We start from the raw sequence: 18,522 nt of genomic DNA, 5'->3' as shown, positions 1-18,522 counted from the left end.
GGACTATAAACTTGAAATAGACAAATGAGTATGCTAACTTAATTCTTGATGGTAAAAGAAGTGGTCATATAGACAATTCAGTAAAATAAGATTCTGGATTACTCACTTCAACTGTTGAGTACCTGAGGATACATGAATGACTTTTACCCAGAGACAACTTTATGGAGTGTCTAGTTCAGAGGGCAATACATTATCATATAAATAATAATAACATAAGTTTGATATTAGTGCTGTTGCTAAAATGGCTAAGAGGTAGACATTAATATTGTCTGTTAGGGTAGAGGAAGGCTTAAAGAGCTGATGAAATTGGAGAAGAAATGTGAATTATAAGTAAGACTTTACAAAACTACAATGAGGTACCACCTCACACCAGTCAGAATGGCCATGATTAAAAAGTATACTAATAACAAATGCTGGAGAGGATGTGGAGAAAAGGGAACCCTCCTACACTTCTGGTGGGAGTGTAAGTTGGTGCAACCACTGCAGAAAACAGTATGGAGGTTCCTCAGAAAACTAAAAATAGAACTACCATATGAGTAGTTCTAGTAGCATATATCTGGAGAAAACCATAATTCAAAAAAAAATAATGCACCCCTCTGTCAATAGCAGCACTATTCACAACAGCCAAGACATGGAAACAACCTAAATGCCGATTGACAGAGGAACGGATAAAGAAGATGCGGTACATATATACAGTAGAATACTTCTCAGCCATAAAAAGAATGAAATAAAGCCATTTGCAGCAACATGGATGCAACTAGAGATTATCATGCTAAGTGAAGTAAGTCAGAAAGAGAAAGACAAATATCATATAATATCATTTATAGGTTGAATCTAAAATATGACACAAATGAACCTATCTATGAAACAGAAACAGAATCATGGACATAGAGAACAGACTGGTGGTTGTCAAGAGGGTGAGGGTTGAGGGAGCGATGGAGTGGGAGGCTGAGGTTAGCAGATGTGAGCTTTTACATATAGAACAGATAAACAACAAGGTCCTACAGAGAACCATATTCAATATCCTATGATAAACCATAGTGGAAAAGAATATAAAAAAAAGAATGTATATATATGTATAACTGAATCACTTTGCCGTACAGCAGTAGTCAACACAACATTGTAAATCAGCTTATGGTTACCAAGGGGGAAAGTGGGGGAAGGGATAAATTGGGAGATTGGGATTGACATATACACACTACTATATATAAAATAAATAACTAATAAGGACCTACTGTATAGCACAGGGAACTCTACTCAATACTCTGTAATGACCTATATGGGAAAAGAATCTAAAAAAGAGTGGATATATGTATATGTATAACTGATTCACTTTGCTGTACACCTGAAACTAACACAATATTGTAAATCAACTGCACTACAATAAAAATTAATTTAAAAATAAATAAAATGAAATTATAAATAAATAAAGTAAGAGTTTAAAAGGTAAAGAATAAGGAAGGCAATCAAGGCAAGATCATCATCATGAATAATGATCCATAGGCACAGGAATGCAAAGGGATATATGTTTTTGATAAACACTGAGAAGTCTATTGCTGTTAAAATTTTTTTTTTATTTGGTAAAGGGGAAGAAGATCAAGGCCAAATTGTGAAGGGTCTTACAGACAGCATTATGCTATTTGTATAGTTAAGCTAGTAAATCTTTCTATATACAAAAAATTGCTGTGCTAAATGCAGAATGGAACACTGGACTCCAAAGTTAGCAGTCCTTGATTTCCTTGTAATAGCAGTGTCAGTTCCATCTCATGCCCAGATTTAAACCTCAGAGATGTTTATTTTTTGAGGTTTTTATTTATACCCCACAGTCTCGGAGACCTGTGTTAAAGGCACTTTTCCTCAGAAATGGCTCAACTGAGGGACATTTTGAGCCCGAATACGTGAATATATACTTTTCCTTTTTTTGTTGTTTTAACAGCAGCAGGATGTTTTGAAACCCAAACTCATATTTTCTTAAATCTGCCAGAAACAGATGTTTTAAAAGAAACTGTAAGGAAAAGTTATCATTGATGGGGAGGGGGAAATTGCTTACTCACATACATTTTGTCATTACCAGCTTTACAAAGTGTGCTTGTGAATGACTGTTATACATATGGTCTGGTTCCAGAAAATAACTGACACACACATTTTCATCTTGATTATAACTGAAAATAGGTTGGCTGTGACTGTTCAGGGTCGTTAATTACCTCTTTCGATGCAGCGATCTAAGATATTGGAGTATTTTGCCTAGTCTTTTACTTTTTTATTTCTTATCTTTTGTCTTTGGGACAGGCAAACATTGCAGCACAGCTGCTAAGCACACCAGCTTCAGAAGCAAATTGGGTTGTGAGATTAAACACCAGGAGACAATTGGGGTTTTTCAAATTTGCATGGCTAATGTAAATAGCCCCAGGAGCTCATTAGAGAAAGCTGGAGGGGACCTGGTGGGTGGGCTTTCTTCTCCATGCCTGGAAAAGCAATGGTTAGCCCTTGAAGAAAGATAACAAAACAAAACAATACAAAAAGTTGAATCATAAAAACGTAGCATGAGCAAAAATAACATCTTTAAGACTTAGTTTATTCGTCAATGCATGAGTAACAAAAAGCATAAACTACCTGTATAATAATCACCTTATTATTTAAAGTCACAATCCCTGTGATTAAAATAAGCATTTTTTCAATTTCCAGAAATGGAAAACTATTACTTTCTTACCTATATTACAGTTTATATTTATATCTAATTTATATATTTATATTTACATTGTGTTGATACAACTTTCTATCCTTTTCAAGAAATATACTTTTATGGTAGAAACAAGAGAAGTGTCTAGCTCTATTCCCTCAAATTAAAGAGATACTGAGTTTTCTTTTACAATAGAATTTACATTCACTCCTTTTCCATTTTTGCATTTACAACCTGCAATACGATATGTATGATCTTTTTTTCTCTTGATTCGTATTGCTTTATTTTAAAATTTTTTTTACAGTAGATCCTTTTTGGTTATCTATTTTAAATATAGCAGTGTGTACATGTCCATCCCAAACTCCCAGTCTATCACCCCCACCCTTCCCCCCAGTAACTATAAATTCATTGTCTAAGTTTGTGAGTCTGTTTCTGTTTTGTAAATAAGTTCATTTGTATCTTTTTTTTTTTATATAGATTCAGCATATAAGCAAATGATATGTATGATCTTACATCTGTGTTTTTGCACTAGCAATAAAAATGACCTCCCTGCCTGGGGATCACTCTATTCTAATTCTTTCTCATGCTCTTACAATATTAATCTTCTTACTCAATGAAAGCAGAGGCCTTGAAGACATTTATAGAGCCATGCTCCTGTTCCCAAGATAGTGTCTAGCACAAAGCATGCGTTTGTCATTTCATTATTTTTGAATTAATGATTAGGTGTTGTTATCCCAATTAAAGTCATACTGAGTAAAATTTAAAATGGAATCCATTGTTCTCACATTCTCATTTCAATCTAGTGGAAAGAATCTCAGAGGTAATTTAAGCTGATGCTTTTGTTTGAATATGACCAAAGAAAAGCCCAGAGATATTATGTACATTTACGTTTAATTATTAATCTTACACAGTGTTCCAGATACTGTTCAATGCCCCGCTAATACAGGGAAGAATATAACTCCACCTTCATGACGTTGAGTGCTTAATAATGTGGGAGAAAACGTCATAAATATATAGGTTGGGTGAAATGTTCTCAAAGCATGGGCCCTGGAGTAGCAGCATCTACCAGGACCTTGTTAGAATCCACATCCTGGGACCCTTCGTGAACTACTGAATCCGAAACTCCTGAAGGGAGGAAGGCCAGCGATCTGGATTTTAATGAGGCCTTGTAGGTGATTCTGATGCACACTAAAGTTTGGGAAATGCTGGCCTAATGGAGATATATTTTAAAATATTGCTTTAGGGACTTCCCTGGAGGTCCAGTGGTTAAGACTTCACCTTCCAATGCAGGGGGTGTGGGTTCGATCCCTGGTCAGGGAGCTAAGATCCCACATGCCTCGTGGCCAAAAAACACCAAAACATAAAACAGAAGCAATATTGTAACAAATTCAATAAAGACTTTAAAAATGGTCCACATCAAAAAAATCTTAAAAAAGAAATGCTGCTTTAGTTCATTTGTTAAAACAAATGTCACGGTTAGCAGGAACAATATTGAGCTGTTGCTACCAGGAAGGATATTTTTAAAAAGTCACCTGGTCTCAGACCCAATCTGGAAATGTTCATAAGCCAATGATAAGATCAAATGCTAAAAATTATTTTACAAATAAAAGTAAAGAGAATAGTACTGCAGCCGCCCAACTTCTAGAATTTTTCAAGGAAAAATGTGTTACATCTATACCCCCTCATCTCTCCCTGCACTATCCACTGGATTATTTTGAAGCAAATCATGGAAAGAGTTAAAAGGTATATCATTATTTTAAGATCGATAGCTAGAACAAAATAACTATCTATAAAAGTTAAGTTTCTAATATTGATATATTTTTTTTCCTAAGTAGCTGGGGAAAGCATGTGGACTTTGTTCTGGTTTTATCCATGCTTCTTCTGTCTTACATTTTTCATTCAGCTGATCTACTTCTGTGTTTTTCAGTGAGACCATGTCCCAGACAATCTAAACTGAGATGGTTCTATCCTGGCTTCTGCTTTTGTTTGAACCAGTGTTCATTTTAGGTGGATAGAATATATTGATTGTATTTCTAGGGACACTTTTGTTTTCTCCAAGATTTTCATCACAATCTTTATAGATATTTACTTATTTTTCTTATCTTCAATGTCATTGTATAGTACTCAGTATGTGCCGGGCACTGTTTTTACTTTTCACAATATATTACCCTATTTATTTCTCACAATAACTCTTAGAGGTCGGTATTATTGTTGTCTTTCTTTTTTTCCAGAAAAAAATAAGTTAAAGCATGTTGAAGTTATGTGGTTTACCCATGGACACAAGTAACAGAGCTGGGATTCGGACCCAGTCAGTTTAGCTCCAGAGACGGAGATTGTGGTTACTATTGTACACTGTTCTCATCAACATTTTTTTTTAAATTCCACTTGTGAGGCCCTCTAATTTCTGGCTGTATGATTTGAGATTCATTGTTCTTTACTGTGTGTTTAATCATTCTCAACTAACATTTTCTGTTGCCTGCATACTGTCTTGTGTTAAAGAGTACGTTAAGTTGGGGTGCTAAAGTCTGGGTACAGTGAACTCTGCCAGGGAAACTGTGATCAATGAATTGGCTTTTGAACTGGGTCTTAGAGGACTTGTATGAGCTTTCAAGGCAAAGTAGTGAAGACAGTGTATTAGTAATTGGACAGAGCACAAGCAAAATCACAAGGTCATACAATATCCTGGCATGTACAGAGTTGTGGAGATTTTGGCATAGGAAACGTGTAGTGACTGTCCACAGCATTGGAAAGAGTCCCAGAGTAAATTACTTCAAGACAGGGTTAGACTAAGTGATACTTAAATTTTACTCAGCCTCTACTTCCCTTGTTTTTAGTTTTTCTACAGACAGAAACATCTCCCCCACTATTTGGTCTAGAGAAATAGTGAAGGAAATGCTAAGAGTACTAGGCTCAAAAATAAGATACAGATCTGAGTATGTAATTCCTATTTTTTTCACTTAGAATCTCTGTGACTTTGGGTCATTCTTAACATTCCTTTGCATCATGGGGAAATTAATATTACCTAATATTAATAAAGACCAGTGCTTTTGGTTCTAGGTGACTGAAACACAAAATTCACAAGGCAGGTGAAGAGAACAAATCCAAGTAAGTAAATAGGGCAATTTATTTGATGAACTTTTATCACTTGTTTTTAACCTAACATCCCTTGATGTTACTTTTTAGCCTGTTGTTGGTAAAAGGACTCATGCAAAATTATGAAAACATTTTCAGACAAAATGCAACTAGGTTCAGATCATAAAATAAATGACAAAAACACTATAGTAAAAGGATTCATATTACTTTGTAAGCTCTCTAAAGCAGTTCTATTCTGCCTCTATTTTCTATGTACACTTCACATACATTTAACATATATTTCCCATTTTTCCTACTAACCTCCTCAACTGGCAGCTTGCATCGCAAAGTCCTTAGCACAAGCCATGCCACAACTGGCTGGCACACTAAGTGGCCAGCAAGCAATAGTGTCTCTAGAATTTAATAACATTGCTTCAGAAGGACTAGAAGAAAGAGAAACAGATTTTAGCAGGTGTTAAAATGCATCAAATACGCATTGTGCACTATGAGAGGACACCATAGCAGGAACTAGAGAGACTCAGCCCATCTCTGCTAATTATAAAGAACATTTTAATATAATACTTCACACTTCTTGGGCACAATCTTATATTTTGTGCCTGTATTGAATTTTTTATTTTGTTATTATTATTTTTTTCTTAACCAGGTGAAATTTTCTTCTATATGGTATATTTCCTTTTTCATCTTATATGACATATATAATTAAAGAAACAATCAGTTAACTGAAGAGTTATTGATTTAAATGCTTATTTATGCTGTGATAAATAGAATAGCTTAATTTATCTAAGAGCATGTATGGTTAGCCTAAGTTATTATATGTATTTATAATAAATTCCAGGTTTTGGCATAGTAATTAAACTAAAAATGGTGACACATCATCATCATTAATATTTTAATGCTGTTTATAATGCTAATTATGTCATATTCAATTTAAAATTAAATCAAATATTTCTTACTTGTATAACTGTCCTGAGTTTTCTTGGTGTATAATTTTGTAACTGCATGTCATAGCAATTCATGATGTATTATGTAGAAAGTTGTGAAATATGTCATCAAGCAGTAGCTTATGTTGGAAAAAGTTAAACTATATACGTAAAGTCTGTGCATAAGAAGGCGATTGAAAATAGTTTTCTGAGAGTGCAGTCTTCAAGTGGTAATATTTTAAAAATAATTATGTAAGCATAATTGTTTCCTCAAAATATTAATTTATTTGATGTTTTTAATTTACTGCTATTCCCTTTTTAAAATTCACTTTTGAGTACAACACTATTTGTGTTTATTGCTACATTTAAGTAGAAAAAATGAGATTAATGAGCCATATGCTTTTATCTAAGAGCATAATTAGACAAGTTCATTGTCATGCATATTTACAAGGTAAAAAAAATTTTAAAGAGAATATGCTAAAATATAATTTAAGCATTATAACACATACACTTTTGTATGTGTGTATTACTGTGAAATAAATATTTAAGAAAGTGTGACTTGGACTATAATTTTTGCAGAACGATTTGCTGAATTGGTTCTTATATCCTTAATATATAAAAAAGATATTGCACTTTTTTTGTTGATAACTGTACTTTCAGTTATGAAACCAGCATTTACAAAATTTGGAGAATTTGTTATATTTATTTCTCATTAAGGGATAGATTTGTGATTATTATCCTAAAAATTAAATATCACTTCTACCTGATGATTCTAGAAAGCTTCAGAAGTATGAATCAATAAATATTTCCAGGAAGGCATTGAAGAATGCAATCTAAATCATAAGGCATATTTTTTTTACCTCTCTAGCATTCATAAGTGTATGTCAATTTAAGCTAATCTCTGCTGAGACTCCAAACTACACTTTGATTTTTACCCTTTAAATAATTGTGGGGTTGTTGTTTGAGTTGGTTTTGATATTTCTGTAAAGAAATATTAACAAAATTCAAGGACCTGAGGAAGTTTGAAGCAAAAATCTAAATGTTTAAAATATAGATGTAACAAAATATCTCTTTTTTCTTAGCTGAAATAATATTTAGAAACTCCAAAGACAAAAAAAAAAAGCAAAAAAAAGTGCTTTGTTTCTATTAAATACTCAGTTATTCACAAAAAGGTCAACCTCTTTATTTTACAGTGAGGAGTTCATCAGATTCCCCCCAGTCTGCCTTTCCTTGGTGGCAGTGTTGGAGTCATGTCTCCTATACACTGTCTAGTTTGGTTTACGTAGTACAACCTACTGCCTCATAATAGCCTTAAATCAAGTATACTTCAATTTAAAAATCACTTTAATAAAAACATTGACATCAAGTTTGTTTTCAAAAAATTTTATGATCTGAGTTTGAGGTGTTACTTGTGCATAATTTATCATTTTGGAAATCACCTGAGCGTTTCATTCAAAATCTACTTCGTCAGGTCAAAATGAAAGTAGCAAGAGTGCATAGGTATATTTGTTTTATGTATTTTGCAATAAGAAATCTTAAAGAACTGAGCCAAAAAGAGTTTTTATTAGAATGGGTCTTTTAGTTAGAATTGGAAAATTATTTCTGTCTACCTAGTAAGAAAAGTATTGTTTTGAGATTATGTAGTTGTGTACAGTTTTTTTCTGACACGGCACACTAACAGACCAAACATCAAATGAATAATCATTATTAGGATACAGTAAACCCAGAAGCAGGAATTTATATAAAGAAAGTGGACACCAGGGTAATAGGGAAAGGGTTAGAGCTATGTAGCCAAGAATAATTAATATAGTGAATACAGAAAAATTTAGGAGTGTATTAAATAGGCAAAATGTCAGTGTTTCTGATTTTTCCCATGAGCTTGAAATATGGGACTACATAGACTCCCATTTCCTTCCTACTGAAGTCTGTTTGTTTTCAATACTAATGAAGTTCAGTTACCAAAAAGAACACTTCTTTTTCCTGATTATCACATCAGAGCAACTAGGAGCTGACATAGTAGGGCTGGTTACCCATTTGAAGAGTCTGCCTCCCGCTGGGTTCTTCACAATTTAATCGGAAAGGTAGGGAAGCAATTAGAAAATAGTTGCTCCAACACCAGAGATATATCCTGGAGCCAGCTGTGCTGTTGGAAAACATTTCCCATGCATGGCAATTAAAAAACAATTGGGAGCCTATTTCCAGTAAGTCATAGAAGAGACATTTTAAAGCAGGTGGGCAGGTAGTGGCTTAACTGTGTCACAGGGAAGCTACAGCTGGGGGAAGTGGAAACAAAAGGGAAAAAAATCAAGACCAGAATAAAACTCAGAGTCTCAGAAAATGTTTTAACAAATATAAAAGAGCAATTGATCTGTATTATTGACAAAAACTATATCTACGTTACCTCCAAGTAACAATACTCACAGATTACCAGTTTAGATTTTTTTTTACTGTTGTATTCATGTTGAGAAAATAGTCTTATGTTATTTTATTTATTTGTCATTCAAGCATACCTCCCACTCTACACTTCTCCATCCACTTGATAATATTTAGACTCTTTCTGAAGAGAGTGGGTTAGAGTGATTTATGTGGAGATAAAAGTGAATCCTGGTGCTTCAAATGTTATTAGAAAGCTTGTAAATCTCTATGCTACATATGTTACATATAGATGAGGTACATATATTAGTGATATTAAATCAGACGAATTCTGTGAGGTGGCTCTCTGAATTAGCAGAAATCCACAATATAGAAAAATATTAAAAGAGGCTAATTTTATTAACTTCAAATACTGAATCCTTTGTAGAAACAACAAAGAGATGCTTCAAAATTTAAGTGGTGTAAGACAATAGGCATTTATTTTTCACTCTCATAGCAGTCCGATATGGTGTTCCTATTTGTGAGGTAGCTTTGTTCAATGGGCTGTATAGGGAAGCAACATTTGCCACCCAAAACGTATCTCTTTGGTATGAAGTTTATTTTAAGCTGAATATTTTTAAGAAATAGAAGACTCAAGGAGCCTTTCTTTTTACCTCCTCCTTAACTGCCTAAATGAATTTAGATAAAGGGCCTGGTCCAGGAAGAGGAAATATCTATTTCCACCAGAAATATCTATGAAGAATACAGGCTGGGTGCGGTGGGCGAAACTCAGAAGGGCATGGAGACCAAAGTTCTCTCTGTGTCCCATTGTCTCTGCTTGATATAACAAATATTTGCTTACCAAACATTTGCTTTTCCACCACCATAAGAATTACCTTCCTCCCCTTCGAAGTCTCAAACTCCTATCCCTTTCTTCTCTTAGCTGGCATATAAGCCTCAATTGCTTAACATGTCCTTGGGTCTCATTTTTCTAATGGGGCCCTTGTACACGCACATAATTAAATTTATGTACATAATTAAGCTTTTCTCCTGTTAACCTGTCTTATGTTAATTTAATTATCAGATTAGTCAAAAGGTCTTAGAAGGCTAGGGGAAAATTTCCCCTCCCTTACAGCTGATTTAGGCCTACAGCTTCTTTTTGCTAAGGGTTTGCTATCTGCTAGGATTTGGGAGTCCTGTAACTGGAAAAAGGAGAGAGAATGAAGGTACACAAACTTTATGACAACAGAAGTACCACCATTGTTGCTACTCAAATGCCTATGAAACTAGTTACACGGCCACAGCTGGAGACCAGATGAAGTGGTGTTGCTGGGCAATATCCCTGGCTGGGCACCCAACTCCCAGCCAGAATTCCACAATATGAAAAGTAGAGCACAATTTTGGTGGATCACTAGTTACGAAAACCTCACTCTTGACAGTTCTTCCTGCCACAGATACATGTAACCAAAGGATTGAATAGAAAATATGTGATCATAAATGCCTGGGGGTGTGAGAGTGTACGCAATGCGGGTACTATAAGAAATAATCACTCTCTCAAGATCATTTTATGATAAATTATATGACAAAGGGAACCAAAAGTTAATGCTTATTTTTATTTGCAAAATTTCGTTGACACAATTCCATAAACTAAAGTAACAACAAATTAAAACTGCAAGTAACGTGATGAGTTAGAAAGTATTGACTCGCAAGATTCATATTCTAGTACCAATTTTGCAAGTCAAACTAAGTGTGTCATCTTAAGTCACTGCATATTTCTTATTCTGCCGTCTAAATCTAACACATGCCAGAGGGTCAAATTAGTTCATATCTAAATCTCCATAAAGTTTTAAACTTTTGAGAGTTTCTTTTTTATAATTTAGGAGAATGATTTATCGTGGATATAAAAGTTCAATTCAACAGTTATTGTCTTTCACTGTAAAAGACCCTGGGAGAGTCATACATAATAACCAAAGCTGAGATTAGTATGCAATTATGTGCCAGCCATTGTTCCAAAATGCTTTACTTTTACTTACATTTCTCAATAACCCTATCATGCTAGTGTTATTATCACCATTTTACACATGCACCCATTTATGTATAATGTATATGTATATTTCAATATATATATATGTATCGGATCTATGATGAGAGTTTAAAGACACTGTATCCTATTCTCTAAAGGCAGAATCTTAAATTGCAACTGTGTTCGTTCTAATAAATCAAGAAAATCTTGGCCATCATGCGAAGATCTTTGGAAGCAAAATCACACACCATTTTGCCATATATAAAATCACAGTGGCAGTGAACTGATAATGCTTAGTTTAGCATGCAACATCATATCAAATTATTTTATATAGAGTAGGTAGTTAGAAAAAACCTAAGAAAGAGCATACTAAATCATTAAAAATGAAGAAGTGGCATAAGTATGCATAAAGTGTATTTTAAAAATCAGCACTCAGATCTAGAAAGATGAAAGCATTATGGTAGGACTAGAATCTCTAAAACTATGAAGACATTAATTGAATCAACAAGTGTATCCTCATCCAGTCTTAATTCCTAGACATAGAATTTAACATAGGTCAAATTTGTTTTTCTATAAGTTTCAAAAAACTAAAAATATGTATAGACTAAAAAGGATTTAAAATATGTATGAATAATAATATATAATTGATTTGTTAGGAATATTACCAATATTTTTTTCTTTCACATAACATACAATTCATTCATTTACCACTCATTCAAAATATATTCAGAAAAGATTGCCAATGTTAAGTCTCTGAGTTGTGTACCAGTATAATAAAACAAGCCCCTAACCTCAGTCATGAGACAAATACACAAATACACAAATACATCTACTGGATTAAAAAAAAAAAAAGAAAAATGTCATGAGCAAATGCCAGGTACATTTCTATCAGACGAGGAAGAGTTTTTTTGTTTTCTGTTTTTGTTTTTGTTTTCCAATTACAGGTAGCAGAGAAGTCTACAGGGAAAATATGCCTTCTGTGCTAGGTCTTGATAATTGCTCTCAGGTAACTGTGAGAATCATTTTCTACCAAGATAAATTTAGAAGAGTAAAGTCACATATCTCCTGGGAAAGATGATGTTCTGTGTTTATTGAGTTTGAAGTACCAGTGGGAAAAACCAATGGATGATGCTGATCAAATAACTGGAAGTATGAATCTAAAGCTCATCAGGTAGGTTTCAGCTAGGTATTTGGAAGCCATTTGCATAGTTCTGGGCTTGGGGGGACATTTCAAAAGAGAAATATATAGAGGTGTCTAAGGATAGTTGGATATTAAATGGTAATGTACAATGTGAAAAAAAACTAAATCAAATAAGCCTCTTTGGATCATCATTCAAGAGGGCAGCCGTCTTACTTAGAGATGACCACTCAGTGTCGTCAGATATCATCCACTTAAAAAAAAAAATTCTTTATCTTAGGCTTTATGTAGACAAGAAAGACTTTTCATTAGAATCACTGATTCTACATTGTAGAATGAAAGAAACAAATGTATATGCAAAGTCAGTCTAATTTAATACCATATATACATACACAAATAGCAAACCATAAATTATATATATATGGAGATTCTTGTATTAATAATCAATATTTTACTCATAAACATAGTAGTGAAAAATTTTAGGAAGTTATAATAAAGACAATTTATTCTGTTCTGAGTTCTCCTTGACAAAATTCTACCGATACTTTTTGGTATCTTTGTTCTGATGCAGTCTATTTGGGGAAAATTAGAAAATTCTCAGCCACTGTGTTTTATATATGCTAAACATTAAATAGCAGGGACTTTTTCTTACTAATAGCATCCCTAAGATATTTACATTACCTCCAATATCACCTACAAAATGTCAGCTGCTAGTTACTTAATACCTATGAATAGTTTCTGCTTCTTTCCCTGTCCCCTGAAGCATTCTGCTGTATATTCTGTTCAACTTGTTTGCTTTTTCTGTGTTACACATGAGCTGGGTTTTACTTCACATTTTTTCTGTGGTGTGGAAATGGAGTGTTTGAATTTGCCTCTTTAAAACAAGAAATAGCAATTTTCCAATTGACATATAAGTTGAAAACAGAAATACAGTTAAGATGTTATAACATCTTCTGTTATTCTTTCTTCCTCAGCACAGAGTTTCATTCATTTAACCATTTAAAATCAAGAGTAATGCAGACTGCCCATATTGTTAAGAACCAGAATCATGAAAAATATTCAAAAATAAATAATCAGAGAAGGCAGCAGTGCATTGATATACAAGGCAAGGAAGATACATTCAAATAATCTAAAAATAGAATGAGAAATAATAGTAGGAGCTGGTGATTAGATGCATTTAATGACTTTCATAAGAGGAATTTGAGGAAAATGATGAATGGGAAAAGATGAAAGCAATAGGGCAACACATGAGAAGTCATGATAGGGATGCATTTAAATCCACATATGGTTTCTTAGGGAAGCAAAAATAATTTTTCCTTTATCTTCTGAGTTCTAGGTTAAGACCTCTGTAATAAAATACAGATTAACAAAAGAAAAACAAACAGAAGTTTATTAACATGTGTACCTTATGCACACATGGGAGATACACAGGGAAGAATGAGTGACTCTCTGAGGTGGCTTGGAACTCTGGCTTAAAAACTGTATTTTGCTAAAGATAATAGTAGAAAGGGATTAGAGGGAGGTCAGTTATGAGGAGGTTATCAGGAAAAGCATGGTAAAAAGGGTAAGGCTTGTTATACAGATTTATCTTAGTGCCTTTTCCTTTGATAAAACTTGTCTCTTCCTGGTACAGAGAAGGACAAATCCTTTACAAATGGAGATTTCCTTTATAAATTTCCCTTACAAAAGGACAACTTCTGTTCTGTTTTCAGAGCTTCCCCTGTTTCTGCTGCTTCTCAAAATAATCAGCATAAAATAATCCTTTTGTCAAAGAGGCATTTTGCAGTAGCACATTCTTCTACACTTCAGTTTCTAAATACATAATATTAGTTACTTCATCACGTTTTGACTCACTGCAAAAGTACACTTTTTTTGAGCATCTGTTTTACCTTTTAACTACTTTCACATTCAGTTTAATCATATTAATGTAATGCAAATTGCATGGAAATATATACCACCTAAGTGTCTGAAAAGTTTGTTTTCCTAAGTAATTAAAATTTAATCTTTATTCACTCTTTTTACCATTATTGGACATTTTCACTGAGTCCTTTTCTGCATATTAAAAATTGATTAAGTATAAACTAACAGGGGTCTTTTGGCACTTATTCAAAAATATCTGTGTTGTAGAGTAACTCTTGTAAGTATATTGGATGTGTCAGCATGACTCTAAATCTATTCTTTCCCTAAAGAATTCTGGGTATTCGAAAATTAATGCCTCAAAGGAAGAAGTAAGTTCAAGAGTATCCACAGAGAGGCTTCCAAGTCTTTCACACATCTGGTTCTTCCAGGTCTCAGGTGTTTTCCATAAAACTAATTGTACTTTGATGTGTTTTCATGTCTGAGAGCCTCTGTCTCCATATAGAGAAGAAGAAATTGATGAAGGTCTACAGTTCCATTGTTTATGCATGCAATGGACTGAATGTCTGTGCTTCTCTCCCCTAAATTCTTATGCTAAAATTCTAGTTCCTAATATGATGGTATTATGTGGCAGAGATTTGGGGAGGTAATTAGGTCATGAGAGTGGAGAATGGGATTGGTGTTCTTATAAAAGGGATTCCAGAGCACTCCTTGCTTGTTTTCTGCCAAGTGAAGATAAGAACAGAAGTTGCCAGTCTGAAAACCAGAAAATGTCTCTCACCAGAATAGGATCATGCAAGCACCCTGATCTTGGACATCTCAGCCTGCAAACTGTGAGAAATAAATTTCTGTTGTTTGTAAGCCAATCAGTCTATGGTACTTTGTCATAGCAACATAAACTGACTATGACAATGGAACACATCCATCCCTAATTATACAGCCGTTTGTTATTATGTGTACCCATTTGAGTGTGCCACTTGACGTTCTGGGATTCAAGGAATTCTGGAGTCCTTCCACACAATAGGAATAGAAAAGTTTTCCCCTGAGGCATCTTTAGTCTCTCTGCCTCATGACTATTTTGCTCCTCAATTTTCTTTTAACACCTACACAGGATGATGGATGGGACACAGGGTGGGGGAGCCTCTGCCCCTATCCCTTCCACCTTTGTATTTCATCTCACTTAATGAACTCTCTAAATCTTTCTGTTTTGAGGCTTTAGCCCTGAGCATGGAGATCTGACCATGCATTTAACTCTTACCTCCATTTCCAGGTTTTGCTATATGGCAAATGCATGTATGAGTAAATCTCCATCAAGTCTTGTACTGTTTTTGGAGAAAGAATATGTTTGCATGTGTTCTATGATTTAAACGTCAAGTTTTCACCAGTGAATTGGGCTTATGACCTTGTGAATTTACTATAGCAATATTAGAAAACATTAGACATAACAGAAACAGAATGTTTAAACAACATCACATGGTACGGACTGATTAATAAATCTATTATAAAGGAGAAAGAGAAAATTGGAACTGTTTCAGTACCAAAAAGACATTAAAAATTAAGTGAATTATTTATTTTTAGATGAGGTAACAGGCCCAAATGATGTTATAACATGCTTGAGGACATGTAATAAAGAGAACCAGGATAGTGTTGACTGAAAAAAATGCATAACCTAAAAGTTGAGAATTATGTTTTATTTGGTGGACATGCTGAGGACTTAAGCCCAGGAGACAGCCTCTCAGATACCTCTGAGGGACTGTTCCAAAGAAGTAAGAGAGGAGCCAGGATATATAGGAGTTTTTGTAAAAAAAAAAAACAAAACAAAACAAAAATGAAAACAAACCCCAGGTAGTTGGAATATCAAAAGATTACTGTTAATTAAGAAAAACCAAACATCTAAAGTTAATGAATTTAGTGCTTTTCTATGTATGGGAAGATACAAGAGATTGGGCTCACTGAAATCACTCCTTTGATAAGCACCCTAACTATCTAGGGCCAGTATCCCACTTTTCTCCATCCTGAATTCCCTCAGGGTACACAGGCTGGGTGACTGCATTGGCTGATGGCTTGAAGGCAGCAACATCCTTTGTTTCCTGATGTGGCATGAGACATTCCTCATCCACAGTAGAACCCAGGTCACTCTGCCCAGTGTTCTTTCCAATCACTGTCTGATGTATAACACATTTCTCTTTATGTTTTCTAAGACAAAGCAGGAAGATTTATTATCAATAAATGTGCTACTTAGCAATAACCAAAATGCCACACATTCAAATGCAGAAATATAGCTTTTAGAAATAATGTTTCCCTTATATATTCCTATTCAGTCTGGGTCAGAAAGAAGACACTTATGTCTTTCCATGAGCCTTCTCAGTGATTGCACACAGAGAGCATCTAAAAAAGTTTGATTTCTGAACTGGAAAGCAGTTTTGAAGCCCAATATACCAAAGGAATGCTGAGTAAAAGAAGACAGGTTTAGCTGTGAATCTCACAACTGTATACTTACTAAAAATTTTGCAATTCAGTTTTCTTATTTTTTATTAAGAGGGAAAACATAGACTCTCCCTCTGGAATCTGGCATTATTATTATTGTCCATTTTGTCAATTTCCCCTCTGCATTCCCTATACTATTACTAGATAAAACTTGGATCATTATTTTGATAATTGCTTTTTTTATAGTAGTGTTTTTCCTTGCAAAATGTTTATATATACAAAAAAATTTATGTTAATCTGTTGGAGCATTCATTTTCACAAATGTCTATTTATCATACATTCTATTTTGTAACCTACATTTCTTTCACCATTTCATGAATTCTCTTTCCACTGTTTTAAATATTAATTTATATCATACTTTTAATAGCTATGAGATTTAATGGTAGGGATATACTGTATTTTATTTAACCAATCCCCTAACAAAGAAAAATATTATTTCCTATTATATAATTACAATCATTAATACAATGAATATTCTTGAACATTTACAATGGAATGATTGCATGCATATTTACATATATATACTTTATCATTTGTAAGTTACTCTCCTGTGGCAGAATGTATTTTCCAGATATTCTTTTTGCTATGGGACTCACACTCCTCCCATTAAGAGATGGGTCCCATATTTCCTACCCTTGAATCTGGGGTGGGGCTTCTGCCTTCTCTGACCAACAAAATTTGGTAGGAATAATGTGATTTTCAAAGCTAAGTCATAAAGTTGACAGAGTTGGGTTGCTGAGTTGCTCTCTGGGCTCATCTGCTTTTGGAACCCTGAGCCTGCTTATAAGAAGTTTTGCTACTGTGATGCTACTAAGCTGGAGAGACTGTTTAGCTAGAGATAGAGTGATGTCTGCAGAACCACAGCAATTCTAGCTCCTGCACTTCCGATTTCTACAGTCTAGTCCACTAGACATGTGAATGAAGAAGACTTTTGATGACCCTAGCCACAAACAACCATCTGATGACAATCTCATGAGAGAACTTAAGCTAGCACTACTTGAATAAACCACACCTGAATTCCCAACTCATTCCTGATTATTCCTGTTTTAAGCTACTATGTTTTGGGGGTGATTTATTATACAGCAATAGATAACTAATACATCTGTGTTTTTTGCCTTTCAATGATTTGCCCAAAATATCCACGGCCAATATTTTCCCAGTTTCTTTTTTTTTTTTTAACTTAGTAGTGTCCATTTACATGAAATAGTTATTATCCTTTAACAATTTTGGTACCATATCATATTTAAATAAATCTTATTACCACACGATGTCCTAAAAAGCTCTCCTAGACTTTCTTCTTGTAATAGTTTATAGTTTTCTTTTAGGTTACACAATAGCACAGTTGAGCTGAGTATGAGAGAGAGAGAGAGAGAAAGAGAGAGAGAGAGAGAGAGAGAGAGAGTGTGTGTGTGTGTGTACGGTAACGATCTAAGTTTACTTTTCCTACAACTTTTTAGCTTATAATAATCAACTTTTTCACTTATAATAATCCCCCTCTACTAATCTGAAATTCCAATATTGCTATGTAGTTCATGGCTTGTTTTGCTCCCTGCTCAGTAATCTTGAAAATGACAGACATATAGTAGATAATAAATATTAGTTCAAATATTATTCCATTTTATTTCTTTCTTTATCTATGGTTGCACAGCAGCATTTGTTTTTTAAATTATTAGGGTTTATGGGATATTTACACATATGGCAAGGCAACCCTATTTCTCCTCACTGCTTTTCTTGTACAAATCATACTTTATTACCTATTACACATCTCTTCTAGATGAAACTCGGAATCAATTTATTCTAATACAGAAAAAAAAAATCACAATGAGATGTTCATTGAATTTGCATTAAATATATAGGTTAATCTCTAGTGGAAATGACAGATTTAAAATAGTGAGTCCTCCCATCTAAGATCAAGGGAAGTTAATACAAAAGATACAGTGAAATAAGAGTCAGCAACTTATTAACGGTCTTG

The sequence above is a fragment of the Eubalaena glacialis genome, chromosome 16 (assembly GCF_028564815.1).
Source record: "Eubalaena glacialis isolate mEubGla1 chromosome 16, mEubGla1.1.hap2.+ XY, whole genome shotgun sequence".
Taxonomy (NCBI): Eukaryota; Metazoa; Chordata; class Mammalia; order Artiodactyla; family Balaenidae; genus Eubalaena; species Eubalaena glacialis.
This window is presented reverse-complemented; position numbering follows the sequence as displayed.